The sequence below is a fragment of the Pseudophryne corroboree genome, chromosome 6, assembly GCF_028390025.1.
Source record: "Pseudophryne corroboree isolate aPseCor3 chromosome 6, aPseCor3.hap2, whole genome shotgun sequence".
NCBI lineage: Eukaryota > Metazoa > Chordata > Amphibia > Anura > Myobatrachidae > Pseudophryne > Pseudophryne corroboree.
This window is the reverse complement of record NC_086449.1, coordinates 735,009,649-735,027,706: the sequence shown is the minus strand read 5'-3', so window position 1 is coordinate 735,027,706 and position 18,058 is coordinate 735,009,649. Positions and strand designations below refer to the sequence as shown.

General features: G+C 47.5%; 1 protein-coding gene across 4 annotated transcripts in view; it reads left to right on the top strand.

The window, feature by feature from the left end:
- The window catches only part of TSPAN9 (tetraspanin 9), a 704,002-nt gene that overhangs the window by 234,211 nt on the left and 451,733 nt on the right, over positions 1–18,058 (top strand). For all 4 annotated transcript variants that reach the window (XM_063928463.1, XM_063928461.1, XM_063928462.1 and 1 more), the window contains exon 3: positions 4,450–4,489. The gene's annotated coding sequence lies outside the window, so the exon portion shown is untranslated. The remainder of the gene's footprint in view (positions 1–4,449; positions 4,490–18,058) is intronic.

Genomic DNA, 18,058 nt, shown 5'->3' with positions numbered 1-18,058 from the left:
GGCAGAAATGGACAACGCACTTAGACTTGATGCCAGTCGGCAAATATTCCGCTGTGCATCACGCATATATAGAAATGCATCTTTTAAATGCTCTATAGTCAATAATATACTGTCCCTATCTAGGGTATCAATATTTTCAGTCAGGGAATCCGACCACGCCAACCCAGCACTGCACATCCAGGCTGAGGCGATTGCTGGTCGCAGTATAACACCAGTATGTGTGTAAATACATTTTAGGATACCCTCCTGCTTTCTATCAGCAGGATCCTTAAGGGCGGCCATCTCAGGAGAGGGTAGAGCCCTTGTTCTTACAAGCGTGTGAGCGCTTTATCCACCCTAGGGGGTGTTTCCCAACGCACCCTAACCTCTGGCGGGAAAGGATATAATGCCAATAACATTTTAGAAATTATCAGTTGTTATCGGGGGAAACCCACGCATCATCACACACCTCATTTAATTTCTCAGATTCAGGAAAACTACAGGTAGTTTTTCCTCACCGAACATAATACCCCTTTTTGGTGGTACTCGTATTATCAGAAATGTGTAAAACATTTTTCATTGCCTCAATCATGTAACGTGTGGCCCTACTGGAAGTCACATTTGTCTCTTCACCGTCGACACTGGAGTCAGTATCCGTGTCGGCGTCTATATCTGCCATCTGAGGTAACGGGCGCTTTAGAGCCCCTGACGGCCTATGAGACGTCTGGACAGGCACAAGCTGAGTAGCCGGCTGTCTCATGTCAACCACTGTCTTTTATACAGAGCTGACACTGTCACGTAATTCCTTCCAACAGTTCATCCACTCAGGTGTCGACCCCCTAGGGGGTGACATCACTATTACAGGCAATCTGCTCCGTCTCCACATCATTTTTCTCCTCATACATGTCGACACAAACGTACCGACACACAGCACACACACAGGGAATGCTCTGATAGAGGACAGGACCCCACTAGCCCTTTGGGGAGATAGAGGGAGAGTTTGCCAGCACACACCAGAGCGCTATATATATACAGGGATAACCTTATATAAGTGTTTTTCCCCTTATAGCTGCTGTATTGTTTATACTGCGCCTAATTAGTGCCCCCCTCTCTTTTTTAACCCTTTCTGTAGTGTAGTGACTGCAGGGGAGAGCCAGGGAGCTTCCCTCCAACGGAGCTGTGAGGGAAAATGGCGCCAGTGTGCTGAGGAGATAGGCTCTGCCCCCTTCTCGGCGGCCTTATCTCCCGTTTTTCTGTGTATTCTGGCAGGGGTTAAATTCATCCATATAGCCCAGGAGCTATATGTGATGCATTTTTTTTGCCATCCAAGGTGTTTTTATTGCGTCTCAGGGCGCCCCCCCCCCCCCCCCCCCAGCGCCCTGCACCCTCAGTGACCGGAGTGTGAAGTGTGCTGAGAGCAATGGCGCACAGCTGCAGTGCTGTGCGCTACCTTGTTGAAGACAGGACGTCTTCTGCCGCCGATTTTCCGGACCTCTTCTGTCTTCTGGCTCTGTAAGGGGGCCGGCGGCGCGGCTCTGGGACCTATCCATGGCTGGGCCTGTGATCGGTCCCTCTGGAGCTAATGTCCAGTAGCCTAAGAAGCCCAATCCACTCTGCACGCAGGTGAGTTCGCTTCTTCTCCCCTTAGTCCCTCGATGCAGTGAGCCTGTTGCCAGCAGGTCTCACTGAACATAAAAAACCTAAAACTAAACTTTTCACTAAGCAGCTCAGGAGAGCCACCTAGTGTGCACCCTTCTCGTTCGGGCACAAAAATCTAACTGAGGCTTGGAGGAGGGTCATAGGGGGAGGAGCCAGTGCACACCAGGTAGTTCTAAAGCTTTACTTTTGTGCCCAGTCTCCTGCGGAGCCGCTATTCCCCATGGTCCTTACGGAGTCCCCAGCATCCACTAGGACGTCAGAGTAAAATAGATTATTATTATACAGAAAGTATAATTATCTTGCTATGTATCCTAATACACTCGGGGGTCGGACTAATCTTGCATTTTAAACTTTGGGAGAGATTCCTGATGCATATTACGATGCATATGGGGTGGTGTTCTTATCATATAGTATAATAAAGTTAATTATACACAGGGCTATCACCTCACCAAAAGATGACGCAAACTGGTGCACTCTGCCATGCCACAGAATGCCTCTGTAGTGAATTGACTTGGTTCCCCATTTGCCTCTCAGCTGTAACGCTGCGGTCGCAGGCAAGAGATCTGTGTTGTGGGAGTGTTAGGGATGTGTAGCTAGAGCTCCATGCTATTCTGAGTCGCATACACAGGGAGGAGAAGCCTGACTCTTACAAATCTCTTGTACCCAGCATGGGGCAGGCTCAAGCTGCTGGTGTAGACAGGGGAAAAAACAGTGTGCGGGGCTGTCTCCCACGTCAAGCCATACGGATCCTTGCATTAGCACATATTAGTAAATCTGGCATCATGCAAATAAGCCACTTTGGTGTCTGACTCATAATCAACGTGCACAACTCCAATGACATGTACAGACTATCGCAGTAGATTAAAAAATACAGTGAAAAGACGATTAAACCACTTGTTTATCCGAACCTCCCAACTGTCCCATCTCCCAACTGTCCCTATTACAGCGGGACAGTCCTGCCGGCAGGGGGGAAAGGTTGGGTGACTATTTAATCATCGCTGCTCTTCACAGCAAAGCAGCAGGTGATCCCTGAATAGATGTCATGCACACAGCGTCTAAAGAGTGCAGGGAGGTGAGCCAGGGGGCTGCCCAGCTGCTCGGAGAGCACTTGGCACATCCCCAAAATGGCAAAAACAGGGGGATGAGCAGCGAAACCACGCTGTACTGCGCGAGGCTACTCCCCCATTCAGCTGAGGCCACGCCTCCTTTTTGGGAGCACGCATTCTTATCATCATATGTTAGGAGGTATGGTTTATCCCTAGTATATAAGTGAAAAATACACTTCCATAGCAATCAATTAAGTAGTGTCCACAAAAAATGCTCCCCTAACTCATGCCTATAAAAAGTATGAATGCATATTAGTATGGAATTTGTAGATGTGAAGAATTGAATGAGTTTTATTTAGATGTTTGCTAGTCTAATATGGTTAATCTTTCATCACAACATATTGCAAATATGTCTTAATAGCTGTAACTTGTTTTAAGTACACCATCAGAAAAGTTTGCAAAGTTTTGACAGTGAAAAATGTTTTGTATACAAACCATAATTTTTCTTACTGTAAGTTAACTATGTAAAAACATTCAGATGTTCGCTGTTTGTTATGCATGGTAGTACAGATGTGTCCTCATACATCTAGCCTCACTACGCAATGCGAGATGTCTGGTGAGAGTGAGCCGCTAGGTCCTGCGCACAGTGCGAGAGGCCCCAACTATAGAATCCTTCAAAAGTAGACTCGACTTTCCTGTTTACTCAAGCATTTCCATACTGTCCCTTTAGTATCTTCATGCTTCTGTATTTTATGAAAAGCTTTTCTGTACTTCATTATTTTCTGTACTATATTATGCTATGTATCTGTTAAGCGACTTGAGTCCTGTTGGAGAAAGAGCGCTATATAAATAAAATTATTATTATTATTATAACTCTGCTAGCTCCGGGCGTCTTTTTCACTTCTTTTTCAACCAAAAATGTGTCTTAGTCACAATGATGTGACTAGGATGTACCAGGAGACTGTACCAATTAATTTGATATGTAACTCTTGTATATCTGTGTGTCAACTGAGTCTGTATACATAGCACATTGGTACTTGGCATGATGTATACTCAGTCGCTCACAGATATACAAGTCCTGGAGGTCATATTAATTAGCACAGTCTCCTGGTGTGTCCTAGTGGTATTATATTGCTACTAAGACACATTTTTGGGTAACAAGATGCGAAAAAAGATACAGGGACAACTCAGGACCTTGTGTGCCGATAGGGGCTGTTTGGCGTGATTGTGTCAATAATGTAAGAGGACATATCTGTAGTTAGGATATACAATATGACTTTCACCTTAGGGATACGATAACCGTCCATTCAGTTGCCCAATAAATGAATAAGCAGGGGCAGATCCCACTGATTTCACTGATGCTATTGTATTGAAGGACTTCTTGTTCAAGAATTTTGTCTGGTTCAAAATGGCTTCCTAGAATGCATAGGTGACGTGTTGTATAGTTTAGTGTCTGCTCATGACTTCTGAAATTATTAAGACAGTAAACTATTTTCAGGCCAGTCAAGGCGGATTTGCTGTGAAACAACACGTCTGTTTTACTGATACGATTTATATCCTTCATCATTAAATTTTAATGATTTCATTCTCATTCCCAGGTGAAAAATTAACTGTTTTAAATGTGTTATTTTATAGCATGCTCAGGCAACTGGTGATTATCCAGTTTTCAGACAGTCCCATCAAGCTTTTTTACCCGTTATAAAAGATTGTATATTCAGTTGGTAAATCTATTTATTAACTTTTCTTTCATTTTTTTTTTCAATAGAGTTTGCTCAGATACGACCGGCTTCCAAAAATTACCCCAGGTAAGTTCCGGATTTCGTCTGTCACAATTTTTATTGCACAATTATTGGCAGACTAGAGTACTATTTATACTGTGTAACAGAACACAGCTGGGCTTCCAAGTTGACCAAGAAAAATAAGGACATCTGTAATTTTATTGCTGATATTAAGTTTGTCCAGAAGCTGGGCTGAAAATGACAATTTAAGAGATTAATAAATCTAAACTGACATGTGAAAGCCTTGTGTACAGCAACTGAAAATAACAGATTTCTTTTAATATTTTAAGGTGATTTACGTTTCATCCAACTTTTGACATTGAAGGCTGTATTTTAGAGCTTCGCCAAATATGTCTTCCGGCAGCACAGAGAAGTTAACATCCAAAGTATCAAAGTACAGCAACCACAGAAAATATGCTTATAGGATATACTGAATGCTAATGTGATCATATATATATATATACTAGGTGCTTCATCGCGCCCTACGGGCGCTCTTCACACCGTCGCAAGGGGCTACTATTAACTATTAATTATATTATATATTAATTATATTAGTTATACTTAACTATTGCACGCCTTTCTGGGGTTCAATATTTGTATTATATGGAGTATTATCTGCATTCCTTTGTTAGTGGTTAAATATTGCACAATGAAAGGGCGTGCGATGGTGAAGGAGGCCCAGCCCCTTGCGACGGCGTGAACAGCGCCTGCAGGGCACGATGTACAGAATGTAGCAGGTGCGGGGGGGACTGCGGATGGGGGAGGGTGTCTGTAGATGCTGCGGGTGGAGGTGGGGGGGATGCGGGGGGGCCCAGATGGGGAAGGGTCAGGAGGTGCTGCGGGTGGGGGAGGGGCAGATGAGTGGGGGCTGCAGATGGGGGAGGGGTCCGGAGGCACTGCAGGTAAGGAAGGGGCAGTGGTGCCATGGGTGGGGAGGGGCAGGTGCGGGGATGTTGCGGATGGGTGAAGGGTTCCGTAGGTGCTGTGGGATGGGAAGCGGAGGGGGTGTCAGGGGTGGGGTAGGAGGTCTGGAGACACCGCGGGTGGGGGAGGGGCAGGTGTGGGTGGTGCGGCAGATGGGGTAGGGGGTCTGGAGGCGCTGCATGTGGTGGAGGGGGGGGTGCCGTGTGTGTGTGGGGGGACCGCGGATGGGGGAGGGTGTCTGCTGATGCTGTGAGTAGAGGGGGGGGGCAGGTGTGGGGGGAGACATATATGGGGGGTGGATGGTAGAGGGGGTCTGGAGGTGCTGTGGGTGGTGGAGGGGCGGGGGAGTGTGAGCCGCGGGTGGTGTAGGGAGTCTGGAGGCACAGCGTGTGGGGGAGGGGTGGGGTGCCGCATGTGGTGGAGGGGAAGGTGCAGAGGTGTGGTGCATTGGGGAGGGGTCTGGAGGCGCTGCGGGTATTATACCTGCCAAAAAGGTAGTTGGAGAGTATGCAGTAACAGGGCCAGGACAGGGGTGACAGGGTCAGAACAGGGGTGACGGAGCCAGGACAGGGATGACGGGGCCAGGACAGGGGTGACGGGGCCAGGACAGGGGTTACGGGGCCAGGACAGAAATGACAGGGACAGGATAGGGGTGACAGGGCCAGGGTAGGGGCAGCAGGACCAGGACAGGAGTGAAAGGGCCAGGATAAGGGGTGACAGGGCAAGCACAGGGGTGACAGGGCCAGGATAGGGGTGACAGGGCCAGGATAAGGGTTACAGGGCCAGGATAAGGGTGACAGGGCAAGGCGTGACAGGGCAAGGCCAGGGGTGACAGGGACATGACAGAACACAGGGCACGGGAGAAATTGGTATTAGGGACAGGACCGTGGTGATAGACAGATGTGTCTTACCGGAGTCACTGCTGCAGGCTGCTGCTGTTCCACTCCAACCTGTTGGGATCTGCTGCTGGTGGAGACTTGGCATGGCTGACTCTCTCAGGCTGGAGTCCTGCTTCCTCTGCCCGTCTGCATCCCTCCCCCCCACTTCTCAGTCACACACCGCGGACCTCATGTGGCTACCGGGCACTGTGGTAAGGGGAGACTGGGAGTGACTGGTTAGCCCCCAAGAGACGCTGTGGCTGGAGGGAGGAGGGGCTCATAGCATGCACATGGCGCGGACCTCGCGGCTGCTGGGCACCGTGGTAAGGGGAGACTGGGAGTGACTGGTTAGCCCCCAGGAGACGCTTGCGCTGGAGGGGGTCATAGCATGCACGTGGCGCGGACTTCTGCAGCACTGCCCAACGGCTAAAGTGTGAGAAGAAGCTGGGCGCACCTCACTGCGGGTGACAGCGCTGCAGCTAGCGGTGGGGCTGCCGGGGCTGGAGATACCAGAGGCAGTACGGAACCTGCACAGCGGCAGGTGCCCCACAAAACTGCAGCCAAGAAGCGTGGAGTGTGCCAGAAAGTGACGCTCCTCCACGCCAGAGAGCCCCTGCACACACAGCGCTGGGCATGCCCCCTCACTGACAACAATGGGGCGTGGCTCGCGATTGTGGGTCCTCCCATGAAGCCACGCCCCTTTTGTTGGCCACGCCCCCTGTTCGATGCACGTGTGTCCCTCCTTCTGCCTGAAGAAAGTTGAGAGGTATGCACCCCTGTCTGCCTGAAGAAAGCTGGGAGGTATGCACCCCTGCCTGTGCCATGCCCATACCATCTGCTTCTGCTCCTAGTCTCCTATAGATGTGCTCAGATCTGTGACTCATTTGACTAACTCCGCCCACCGTTGTGATTCCGCCCACTGTTGTGATTCCGCCCAGTGTTAGCAAATAGATTTGCCCAGATCTGTGACTCATTTGACTAACTCCGCCCAGCATTGTGACTCCGCCCAGCGTTAGCAAATGAGGCACAAAGTCACAGATCTGGGCTAATATATAGTAGATATATATATATATATATATACACTGTATCATACTGTACCGACTTTTTGACTGCTCTCTCCGGGAGCAGCCAGGTTGGATCAGCAGGGAGCGGGGAAGGGTAGTGACGAGCAGAGGGGGCGGAGCAGAGGTGGAACGGGGCGGCGTGGAGGCGGAACGGGGGCGTGATACATCAAAGCGGCAAGATACATCAAAAAGTGGGACACAGACTGCATATTAACGAACTTACATAAGAGACTGAAGTGGATTCGAGTGCGCTGCTTTTTAACTAACTTTATATATATACATATATATATAACGACAAGGAAGAAGGAGTGGCACTCGGCGTCTTAAAGTCAGTAACTTATATTTTAACAACACATCAAATGGTTGGACCATTTGATGTGTTGTTTAAATATAAGTTACTGACTTTAAGACGCCGAGTGCCGCTCCTTCTTCCTTGTCGTTGTGAATAACCCTGTATTGAGAAGGCACCGGTGCCCTTTTTGCCTATTAGTGGGAGTGCCTATTCATCTACCCTCTGTACACATATATATATATATATATATATATATATAAAAGCAGGATTTAACTGCGCATAGGATAAGTCTCTGATTTCATTTAAATAAACCGTCTTTAATTGATGTTTGATGCCGCCAATTCCTAAATGCCGATCCACCGGCGTAGTGCATGTAAGAAAGCAAAAGAGAAGGCGCATCCGTGGCGCATCCGTGAGTACATATAAAAACTTTACTGTTAAAAATGTGCAGGCTCACATACATCAAAGTTTCAGTATACCGGTTCCAGTTACAAGAACCCCCGGGAAGGTGCCTCCAGGCCGCATCCCACTGTGCTCAGAAAAGGAGACTCCAGCGGTATTTCACCTGCGCCGCACTTCAGATAGCAGGGATCCAGTACGTGCGTCTGCCCGTCCAGTGCTCAGCTAACACGTCCTGACCGGTTTCGTCATGATGGACTTCGTCAGGGGGGGTGTATATATTTTATATATATATATATATATATATATATATACAAACCAGAGTGCCCAGCTCTCCCATTAAGACCGCGTTACTGCGCCGGGTGCCTTTACAAATAATAGTCACATAAAGTCCAAAGGTGCGGCACTCCTAGCGGCTTGAATAAAGGACAACAGGGCATGCATGTAGACAACGTTTCAATGCCTTTATTGCGGCAAAAAATACCTGACAATGCCGCAATAAAGGCATTGAAACGTTGTCTTCGCACACGCCCTGCTGTGTGGAGACAACTAGGAGTTGGCGTACCTAGGAGTGCCGCACCTTTGGACTTTATATTGCCCCACCAATGAAGTTTTTTTCACCCACTGCCCCACCAATTATATTTCCATTGTGCCACCTACATAATTAAAAATTAATTATAATGGGTTCAATATAATATATATACAATATATATTTATATATATATATATATATATATATGTGTGTGTGTATATATATATATGTGTATATATATATATATATATATATATATTTATGTGTAAATATATATATATTTATGTGTGTGTGTATATATATAATAAGAATTTACTTACCGATAATTCTATTTCTCGGAGTCCGTAGTGGATGCTGGGGTTCCTGAAAGGACCATGGGGGATAGCGGCTCCGCAGGAGACAGGGCACAAAAAAAGTAAAGCTTTTACCAGATCAGGTGGTGTGCACTGGCTCCTCCCCCTATGACCCTCCTCCAGACTCCAGTTAGGTACTGTGCCCGGACGAGCGTACACAATAAGGGAGGCAATTTGAATCCCGGGTAAGACTCATACCAGCCACACCAATCACACCGTACAACTTGTGATCTAAACCCAGTTAACAGTATGATAACAGAAAGAGCCTCTTAAAGATGGCTCCTTAACAATATAACCCGAATTTGTTAACAATAACTATGTACAGTATTGCAGATAATCCGCACTTGGGATGGGCGCCCAGCATCCACTACGGACTCCGAGAAATAGAATTATCGGTAAGTAAATTCTTATTTTCTCTATCGTCCTAAGTGGATGCTGGGGTTCCTGAAAGGACCATGGGGATTATACCAAAGCTCCCAAACGGGCGGGAGAGTGCGGATGACTCTGCAGCACCGAATGAGAGAATTCCAAGTCCTCTTTTGCCAGGGTATCAAATTTGTAGAATTTTACAAACGTGTTTTCCCCCGACCACGTAGCTGCTCGGCAGAATTGTAATGCCGAGACCCCTCGGGCAGCCGCCCAAGATGAGCCCACCTTCCTTGTGGAATGGGCCTTAACAGATTTAGGCTGTGGCAGGCCTGCCACAGAATGAGCAAGTTGAATTGTGTTACAAATCCAACGAGCAATCGTCTGCTTAGAAGCAGGGGCACCCAACTTGTTGGGTGCATATAGTATCAACAGCGAGTCAGATTTTCTGACTTCAGCCGTCCTTGAAATGTATATTTTTAAGGCTCTGACAACGTCCAACAACTTGGAGTCCTCCAAGTCGCCAGTGGCCGCAGGCACCACAATAGGTTGGTTCAGGTGAAACGCTGATACCACCTTAGGGAGAAAATGCGGACGAGTCCTCAGTTCTGCCCTATCCGAATGGAAGATTAGATAAGGGCTTTATAAGATAAAGCCGCCAATTCAGATACTCTCCTGGCGGAAGCCAGGGCCAGTAACATAGTCACTTTCCATGTGAGATATTTAAAATCCACCTTTTTCAATGGTTCAAACCAATGGGATTTGAGGAAATCTAAAACTACATTTAGATCCCACGGTGCCACCGGAGGCACCACAGGAGGCTGTATATGCAGTACTCCTTTAACAAAAGTCTGTACCTCAGGAACTGAGGCCAATTCTTTTTGGAAGAATATTGACAGGGCCGAAATTTGAACCTTAATAGATCTCAATTTGAGACCCATAGACAATCCTGATTGTAGGAAATGTAGGAAACGACCCAGTTGAAATTCCTCCGTCGGAACACTCCGATCCTCGCACCACGCGACATATTTTCGCCAAATGCGGTGATAATGTTTCGCGGTGACTTCCTTCCTTGCCTTAATCAAGGTAGGAATGACTTCTTCTGGAATGCCTTTCCCTTTTAGGATCTGGCGTTCAACCGCCATGCCGTCAAACGCAGCCGCGGTAAGTCTTGAAAGAGACAGGGACCCTGTTGTAGCAGGTCCCTTCTCAGAAGTAGAGGGCACGGGTCGTCCGTGACCAACTCTTGAAGTTCCGGGTACCAAGTCCTTCTTGGCCAATCCGGAGCCACTAGTATTGTTCTTACTCCTCCTCACCGTATAATCTTCAATACCTTTGGTATGAGAGGCAGAGGAGGAAACACATATACTGATTTGTACACCCAAGGTGTTACCAGTGCGTCCACAGCTATTGCCTGTGGATCTCTTGACCTGGCGCAATACTTGTCCAGTTTCTTGTTGAGGCGAGACGCCATCATGTCTACCATTGGTCTTTCCCAACAGTTTACTAGCATGTGGAAGACTTCTGGATGAAGACCCCCCTCTCCCGGGTGAATATCGTGTCTGCTGAGGAAGTCTGCTTCCCAGTTGTCCACGCCCGGGAAGAACACTGCTGACAGTGCTATTACGTGATTCTCCGCCCAGCGAAGAATCTTGGTAGCTTCTGCCATTGCACTCCTGCTTCTTGTGCCGCCCTGTCTGTTTACATGGGCGACCGCCGTGATGTTGTCCGACTGAATCAACACCGGTTTTCCTTGCAGGAGTGGTTCCGCCTGGCTTAGAGCATTTTAGATTGCTCTTAGTACCAGAATGTTTATGTGAAGAGACTTTTCCAGGTTCGTCCATACCCCCTGGAAGTTTCTTCCTTGTGTGACTGCTCCCCAACCTCTCAGGCTGGCGTCCGTGGTCACCAGGATCAAATCCTGTATGCCGAATCTGCGGCCCTCCAATAGATGAGCCTTTTGCAACCACCACAGAAGATATACCCTTGTCCTTGGCGACAGGGTTATTCGCAGGTGCATCTGAGGATGCGACCCTGACCATTTGTCCAACAGATCCCTTTGGAAAATTCTTGCATGGAATCTGCCGAATGGAATTGCTTCGTAAAAAGCCACCATTTTTCCCAGGACTCTTGTGCATTGATGTACAGACACCTTTCCTGGTTTTAGGAGGTTCCTGACAGGTCGGATAACTCCTTGGCTTTTTCCTCGGGAAGAAAAACCTTTTTCTGAACCGTGTCCAGAATCATCCCTAGGAACAGCAGACGTATCGTCGGAAAACAGCTGCGATTCTTGGAATATTTAGAATCCAGTCGTGCCGTCGAAGAACTACTTTAGATAGTGCTCTTCCGACCTCCAACTGTTCTCTGGAACTTGCCCTTTTTAGGTCGTGCAAGTAAGGGATAATTTAGATGCCTTTTTTCTTTGAAGAAACATCTTTTCGGCCATTACCTTGGTAAAAAGGCCCGGGGTGCCGTGGATAATTCAAACGGCATCGTCTGAAACTGATATTGACAGTTCTGTACCACGAACCAGAGGTACCCTTGATGAGAAGGACAAAATTTGGACATGGAGGTAATCCTTGATGTCCAGGGACACCATATAGTCCCCTTTTTTCCGGTTCGCTATCACTGCTCTGAGTGACTTTATCTCGATTTGAACCTTTTATGTAAGTGTTCAAAACATTTTAGATTTAGACTATGTGTCACCAAGCCGTCTGGCTTCAGTACCACAATATAGTGTGGAAAAATAATACCCTTTTCCTTGTCGTAGGAGGGGTACTTTGATTATCACCTGCTGGATATACAGCTTGTGAATTGTTTCCAATGCTGCCTCCCTGTCGGAGGGAGCCGTTGGTAAAGCAGACTTCAGGAACCTGCGAGGAGAAGATGTCTCGACTCTCCAATCTTTACCCCTGGGATAATACTCGTACGATCTAGGGGTCAACTTGCGAGTGATCCCACTGCGCCCTGAGACTCTTGAGACTACCCCCCCACCTTGAGTCCGCTTGCACGGCCCCAGCGTCATGCTGAGGACTTGGCAGACGCGGTGGAGGGCTTCTTTTCCTGGGAAAGGGCTGCCTGCTGCAGTCTACTTCCCTTACCTCTATGTCTGGGCAGATATGACTGGCCTTTTGCCTGCATGCCCTCATGGGAAAGGAAAGATTGAGGCTGAAAAGACGGTGTCTTTTTTAGCTGAGATGTAACTTGGGGTAAAAAAGGTTGGATTTCCCAGCTGTTGCTGTGGTCCCCAGGTCCGATGGACCGACCCCCAAATAACTCCTTCCCTTTATACAGCAATACTTCCATCTGCCGTATGGGATCTGTATCACCTGACCACTGTCGTGTCCCTGACATCTTCTGGGAGATATGGACAACGCACTTATCTTGATGCCAGAGAGCAAATATCCCTCTGTGCATCTCACATACATATATATAGAATGCATCCTATTAAATGCTGTACATGAATAAAATATTTTCAGTCAGGGAATCCGACCAAGCCAACCCAGCACTGCATCTCCAGGCTGATGGCGATCGCTGGTCGCAGTATAACCACCATATGTGTGTATATACTTTTTAGGATATTTTTCCAGCTTCCTATCAGCTGGCTCCTTGAGGGCGGCCGTATCTGGAGACGGTAACGCCACTTGATAAGCGTGTGAGCGCCTTATCACCCTAAGGGGTGTTTCCCAACGTACCCTAATTTCTGGCGGGAAAGGGTATAACGCCAATATTTGCTATCGGGGTAACCCTACGCATCATCACACACTTCATTTTATTTTATCTGATTCAGGAAAAACTACAGGTAGTTTTTTCACTCCCACATAATACCCTTTCTTGTGGTACTTGTAGTATCAGAAACACGTAACACCTCCTTCATTGCCCTTAACGTGTGGCCCTAATGAGAAATACGTTTGTTTATTCACCGTCGACACTGTATTCAGTGTCCGTGTCTGTGTCTGTGTCGACCGACTGAGGTAAATGGGCGTTTTTTAAAAACCCCTGACGGTGTTTCTGAGACGCCTGGACCGGTCCTAATAGATTGTCGGCCGTCTCATGTCGTCAACCGACCTTGCAGCGTGTTGACATTCTCACGTAATTCTCTAAATAAGCCATCCATTCCGGTGTCGACTCCCTAGAGAGTGACATCACCATTACAGGCAATTTCTCCGCCTCCTCACCAACATCGTCCTCATACATGTCGACACACACGTACCGACACACAGCACACACACCGGGAATGCTCTGACAGAGGACAGGACCCACTAGCCCTTTGGGGAGACAGAGGGAGAGTCTGCCAGCACACACCAAAAACGCTATAATTATATAGGGACAACCTTATATAAGTGTTTCTCCCTTATAGCATCTTTTATATATATACAATATCGCCAAAATCAGTGCCCCCCCTCTCTGTTTTAACCCTGTTTCTGTAGTGCAGTGCAGGGGAGAGCCTGGGAGCCTTCTCTCCAGCTTTTCTGTGAGAGAAAATGGCGCTGTGTGCTGAGGAGATAGGCCCCGCCCCTTTTTCGGCGGCTCGTCTCCCGCTATTTTTGAAGTTAGGCAGGGGTTAAATATCTCCATATAGCCTCTGTGGGCTATATGTGAGGTATTTTTTGCCTCTAATAAGGTTTTTATTTGCCTCTCAGAGCGCCCCCCCCAGCGCTCTGCACCCTCAGTGACTGTTGTGTGAAGTGTGCTGAGAGGAAAATGGCGCACAGCTGCAGTGCTGTGCGCTACCTTTATGAAGACTCAGGAGTCTTCAGCCGCCGATTTTGGACCTCTTCTCTCTTCAGCGTCTGCAAGGGGGCCGGCGGCGCGGCTCCGGTGACCATCCAGGCTGTACCTGTGATCGTCCCTCTGGAGCTAGTGTCCAGTAGCCAAGCAGCAAATCCACTCTGCACGCAGGTGAGTTCACTACTTCTCCCCTAAGTCCCTCGTTGCAGTGATCCTGTTGCCAGCAGGACTCACTGTAAAGTAAAAAACCTAAGCTAAACTTTCTCTAAGCAGCTCTTTAGGAGAGCCACCTAGATTGCACCCTTCTCGTTCGGGCACAAAATCTAACTGGAGTCTGGAGGAGGGTCATAGGGGGAGGAGCCAGTGCACACCACCTGATCTGGTAAAAGCTTTACTTTTTTTGTGCCCTGTCTCCTGCGGAGCCGCTATCCCCCATGGTCCTTTCAGGAACCCCAGCATCCACTTAGGACGATAGAGAAATATATATATATATATATGTACACAATAAAGGTGTATAATGAGCGCTTAATACCTAAAATGTTTACAATAAATACATAAAAAATATATAAAAAATTCGTGCATAACCATTCACGTCAATTCCAAACAGCACTCCCACGTGTAGGGGCTGCAGTGTAGACTCTCTTATTGACTCATATTTCGCTGAGTCACAAATACAAATGTTCAATAGGAATAAAGTCTCTGCGCCTTCAGTGCTTTGGTGTGGAAACTTCCATCTGTGTATAACCAAAAAAATATGTATATGCGTACCGGAAGTATGATCAAGTTGTGCCTGTAGTGGTATCTTTAATTGGTCATCTTCCCTTGTCCTCTTACTCCATGTATAAACGCCCTCAGCGAATCACACCCCAGTGGCTAAAAGAATAATAAAATAATAAAAGGAAGGTAATAACTGAGGTGAGGTCCAAAGGATCAGTTAGGGTATAAAAGAGTATGGGAATGCAGGGAGATGCACTACAACCCCTGAGGAAGTCCCAAGAAAGCTGTTAAAGGGACGAAACGCGTTGGGCCAGCTTCCACTACCTCTCCAACTACCTGTACAACAGATAAGCCTATTATTGATTTTTAAATTGTACGATTCCATTGCTTATGTATGTGTGTGATTAAAATTGTGAAAAACTATATCACACAGCTCCCTTTTTTTCTTCTTTGTTTTTTTCCATGAGAAAAAAACTTTCTTTATAGAGGTACCAGACTAGGTCAAGGATCACCTCATAGGAGCAGCATCCTTAAAAGGAGTGAGTTATTACCTTCCTTTTATTATTTTATTATTCTTTTAGCCACTGGGGTGTGATTCTGATTATTTATATTAGAAATCACAAGAAATATAGTGGTTTATAGAAACACTATAGGCACAGAGCACTTTATATAAAAAATATTTTATATATTGGCACAATTATGGCACAAGTCACTTTATAATAGTAAGAGCATTTTTGCTGACACATCTTCCCTCTCTGCCTATGTAAATTGTGGTTTAACACCTCGCTGAGGGCGTTTATACATGGAGTAAGAGGACAAGGGAAGATGACCAATTAAAGATACCACTACAGGCACAACTTGATCATACTTCCGGTACGCATATACATATTTTTTTGGTTATACACAGATGGAAGTTTCCACACCAAAGCACTGAAGGCGCAGAGACTTTATTCCTATTGAACATATATATATATATGTATGTATGTGTGTGTGTGTGTATATATATATATATATATATAAAATATATAGAACCCATTATAATAAATTTTTTATTACGTTGGGAGCACAGTGAAAATTTAATTGGTGGGGCAGTGGGTGCATTGGTGAGGCAGTGGACGGAGACGCTGAGAGACCCCTCCAGTGGCTCAGCTACAATGAGGGAGCCACTAGAGGGGAGACGCTGAGCGGTCAGCGGCTTCCGTTAGCGGCTACGAGCCGCTGGAGGGGAGGAAGCCACTGCTGGGGAGGGAGCCGCTGGAGGGGAGGTGAGCAATGTCACATTGTGGACATCGCTCATCGCGGCTCCATACACACATGCCGTGATGAGCGATGTCACAAGTGACATTGCTCACATTGAGCATGCTGCAGGGGCGACCGCCAGCCTGCAATCAACGAGCGCGGGTTCATGCATCATTGATTGCAGTACCATACACACTAGACGATGTGAACGATATTTCTCTGACGTCCTAGTGGATGCTGGGAACTCCGTAAGGACCATGGGGAATAGCGGCTCCGCAGGAGACTGGGCACAAATAGAAAGCTTTAGTACTACCTGGTGTGCACTGGCTCCTCCCCCTATGACCCTCCTCCAAGCCTCAGTTAGATTTTTGTGCCCGAACGAGAAGGGTGCACACTAGGGGCTCTCCTGAGCTTCTTAGTGAAAGTTTTAGTTTAGGTTTTTTATTTTCAGTGAGACCTGCTGGCAACAGGTTCACTGCATCGAGGGACTAAGGGGAGAAGAAGCGAACTCACCTGCGTGCAGAGTGGATTGGGCTTCTTAGGCTACTGGACACCATTAGCTCCAGAGGGACCGATCACAGGCCCAGCCTTGGAGCTCGGTCCCAGAGCCGCGCCGCCGGCCCCCTTACAGAGCCAGAAGCAAGAACAGGTCCGGAAAATCGGCGGCAGAAGACATCCTGTCTTCCACAAGGTAGCGCACAGCACTGCAGCTGTGCGCCATTGCTTCTCAGCACACTTCACACTCCGGTCACTGAGGGTGCAGGGCGCTAGGGGGGGGCGCCCTGAGCAGCAATAGAAACACCTTGGCTGGCGAAAATGCATCACATATAGCCCCCTGGGCTATATGGATGAATTTTAACCCCTGCCAGATTTCCACAAAAAGCGGGAGAAAGGCCGCCGAGAAGGGGGCGGAGCCTATCTCCTCAGCACACAGGCGCCATTTTCCCTCACAGCTCCACTGGAAGGACGTCTCCCTGACTCTCCCCTGCAGTCCTGCACTACAGAAACAGGGTAAAAAAGAGAGGGGGGCACTAATTGGCGGGATATTAACAATACAGCAGCTATAAAGGGAGAAACACTTATAAAGGTTGTCCCTATATATATATATAGCGCTCTGGTGTGTGCTGGCATACTCTCCCTCTGTCTCCCCAAAGGGCTAGTGGGGTCCTGTCCTCTATCAGAGCATTCCCTGTGCGTGTGCTGTGTGTCGGTACGTTTGTGTCGACATGTATGAGGAGGAAAATGATGTGGAGGCGGAGCAATTGCCTATAATAGAGATGTCACCCCCTAGGGAGTCGACACCTGAGTGGATGGCTTTATGGAAGGATTTACGTGACAATGTCAGCTCTTTACAAAAGACAGTTGATGACATGAGACAGCCGGCTAATCAGCTAGTCCCTGTCCAGGCGTCTCAGAAACCATCAGGGGCTCTAAAAAGGCCGTTACCTCAGGTGGTGGATACTGACGTCGACACGGATACTGACTCCAGTGTCGACGGTGAGGAGACAAACGTGACTTCCAGTAGGGCCACACGTTACATGATCACGGCAATGAGAGAGGTGTTAAACATTTCTGATACTGCAAGTACCACTAAAAAGGGTATTATGTGGGGTGTGAAAAAACTACCCGTAGTTTTTCCTGAATCAGATGAATTAAATGAGGTGTGTGATGAAGCGTGGGTTTCCCCCGATAAAAAACTGATAATTTCTAAAAAGTTATTGGCATTATACCCTTTCCCGCCAGAGGTTAGGGCACGTTGGGAAACACCCCCTAGAGTGGATAAAGCACTCACACGCTTATCAAAACAAGTGGCGTTACCGTCTCCTGATACGGCCGCCCTCAAGGAACCAGGTGACAGAAAACTGGAAAATATCCTAAAAAGTATATACACACATACTGGTGTTATACTGCGACCAGCAATCGCCTCAGCCTGGATGTGCAGCGCTGGGGTGGCTTGGTCAGATTCCCTGACTGAAAATATTGATACCATGGATAGGGACAGTATATTGTTGACTATAGAGCATTTAAAAGATGCATTTCTATATATGCGAGATGCACAGAGGGATATTTGCACTCTGGCATCAAGAGTGAGTGCGCTGTC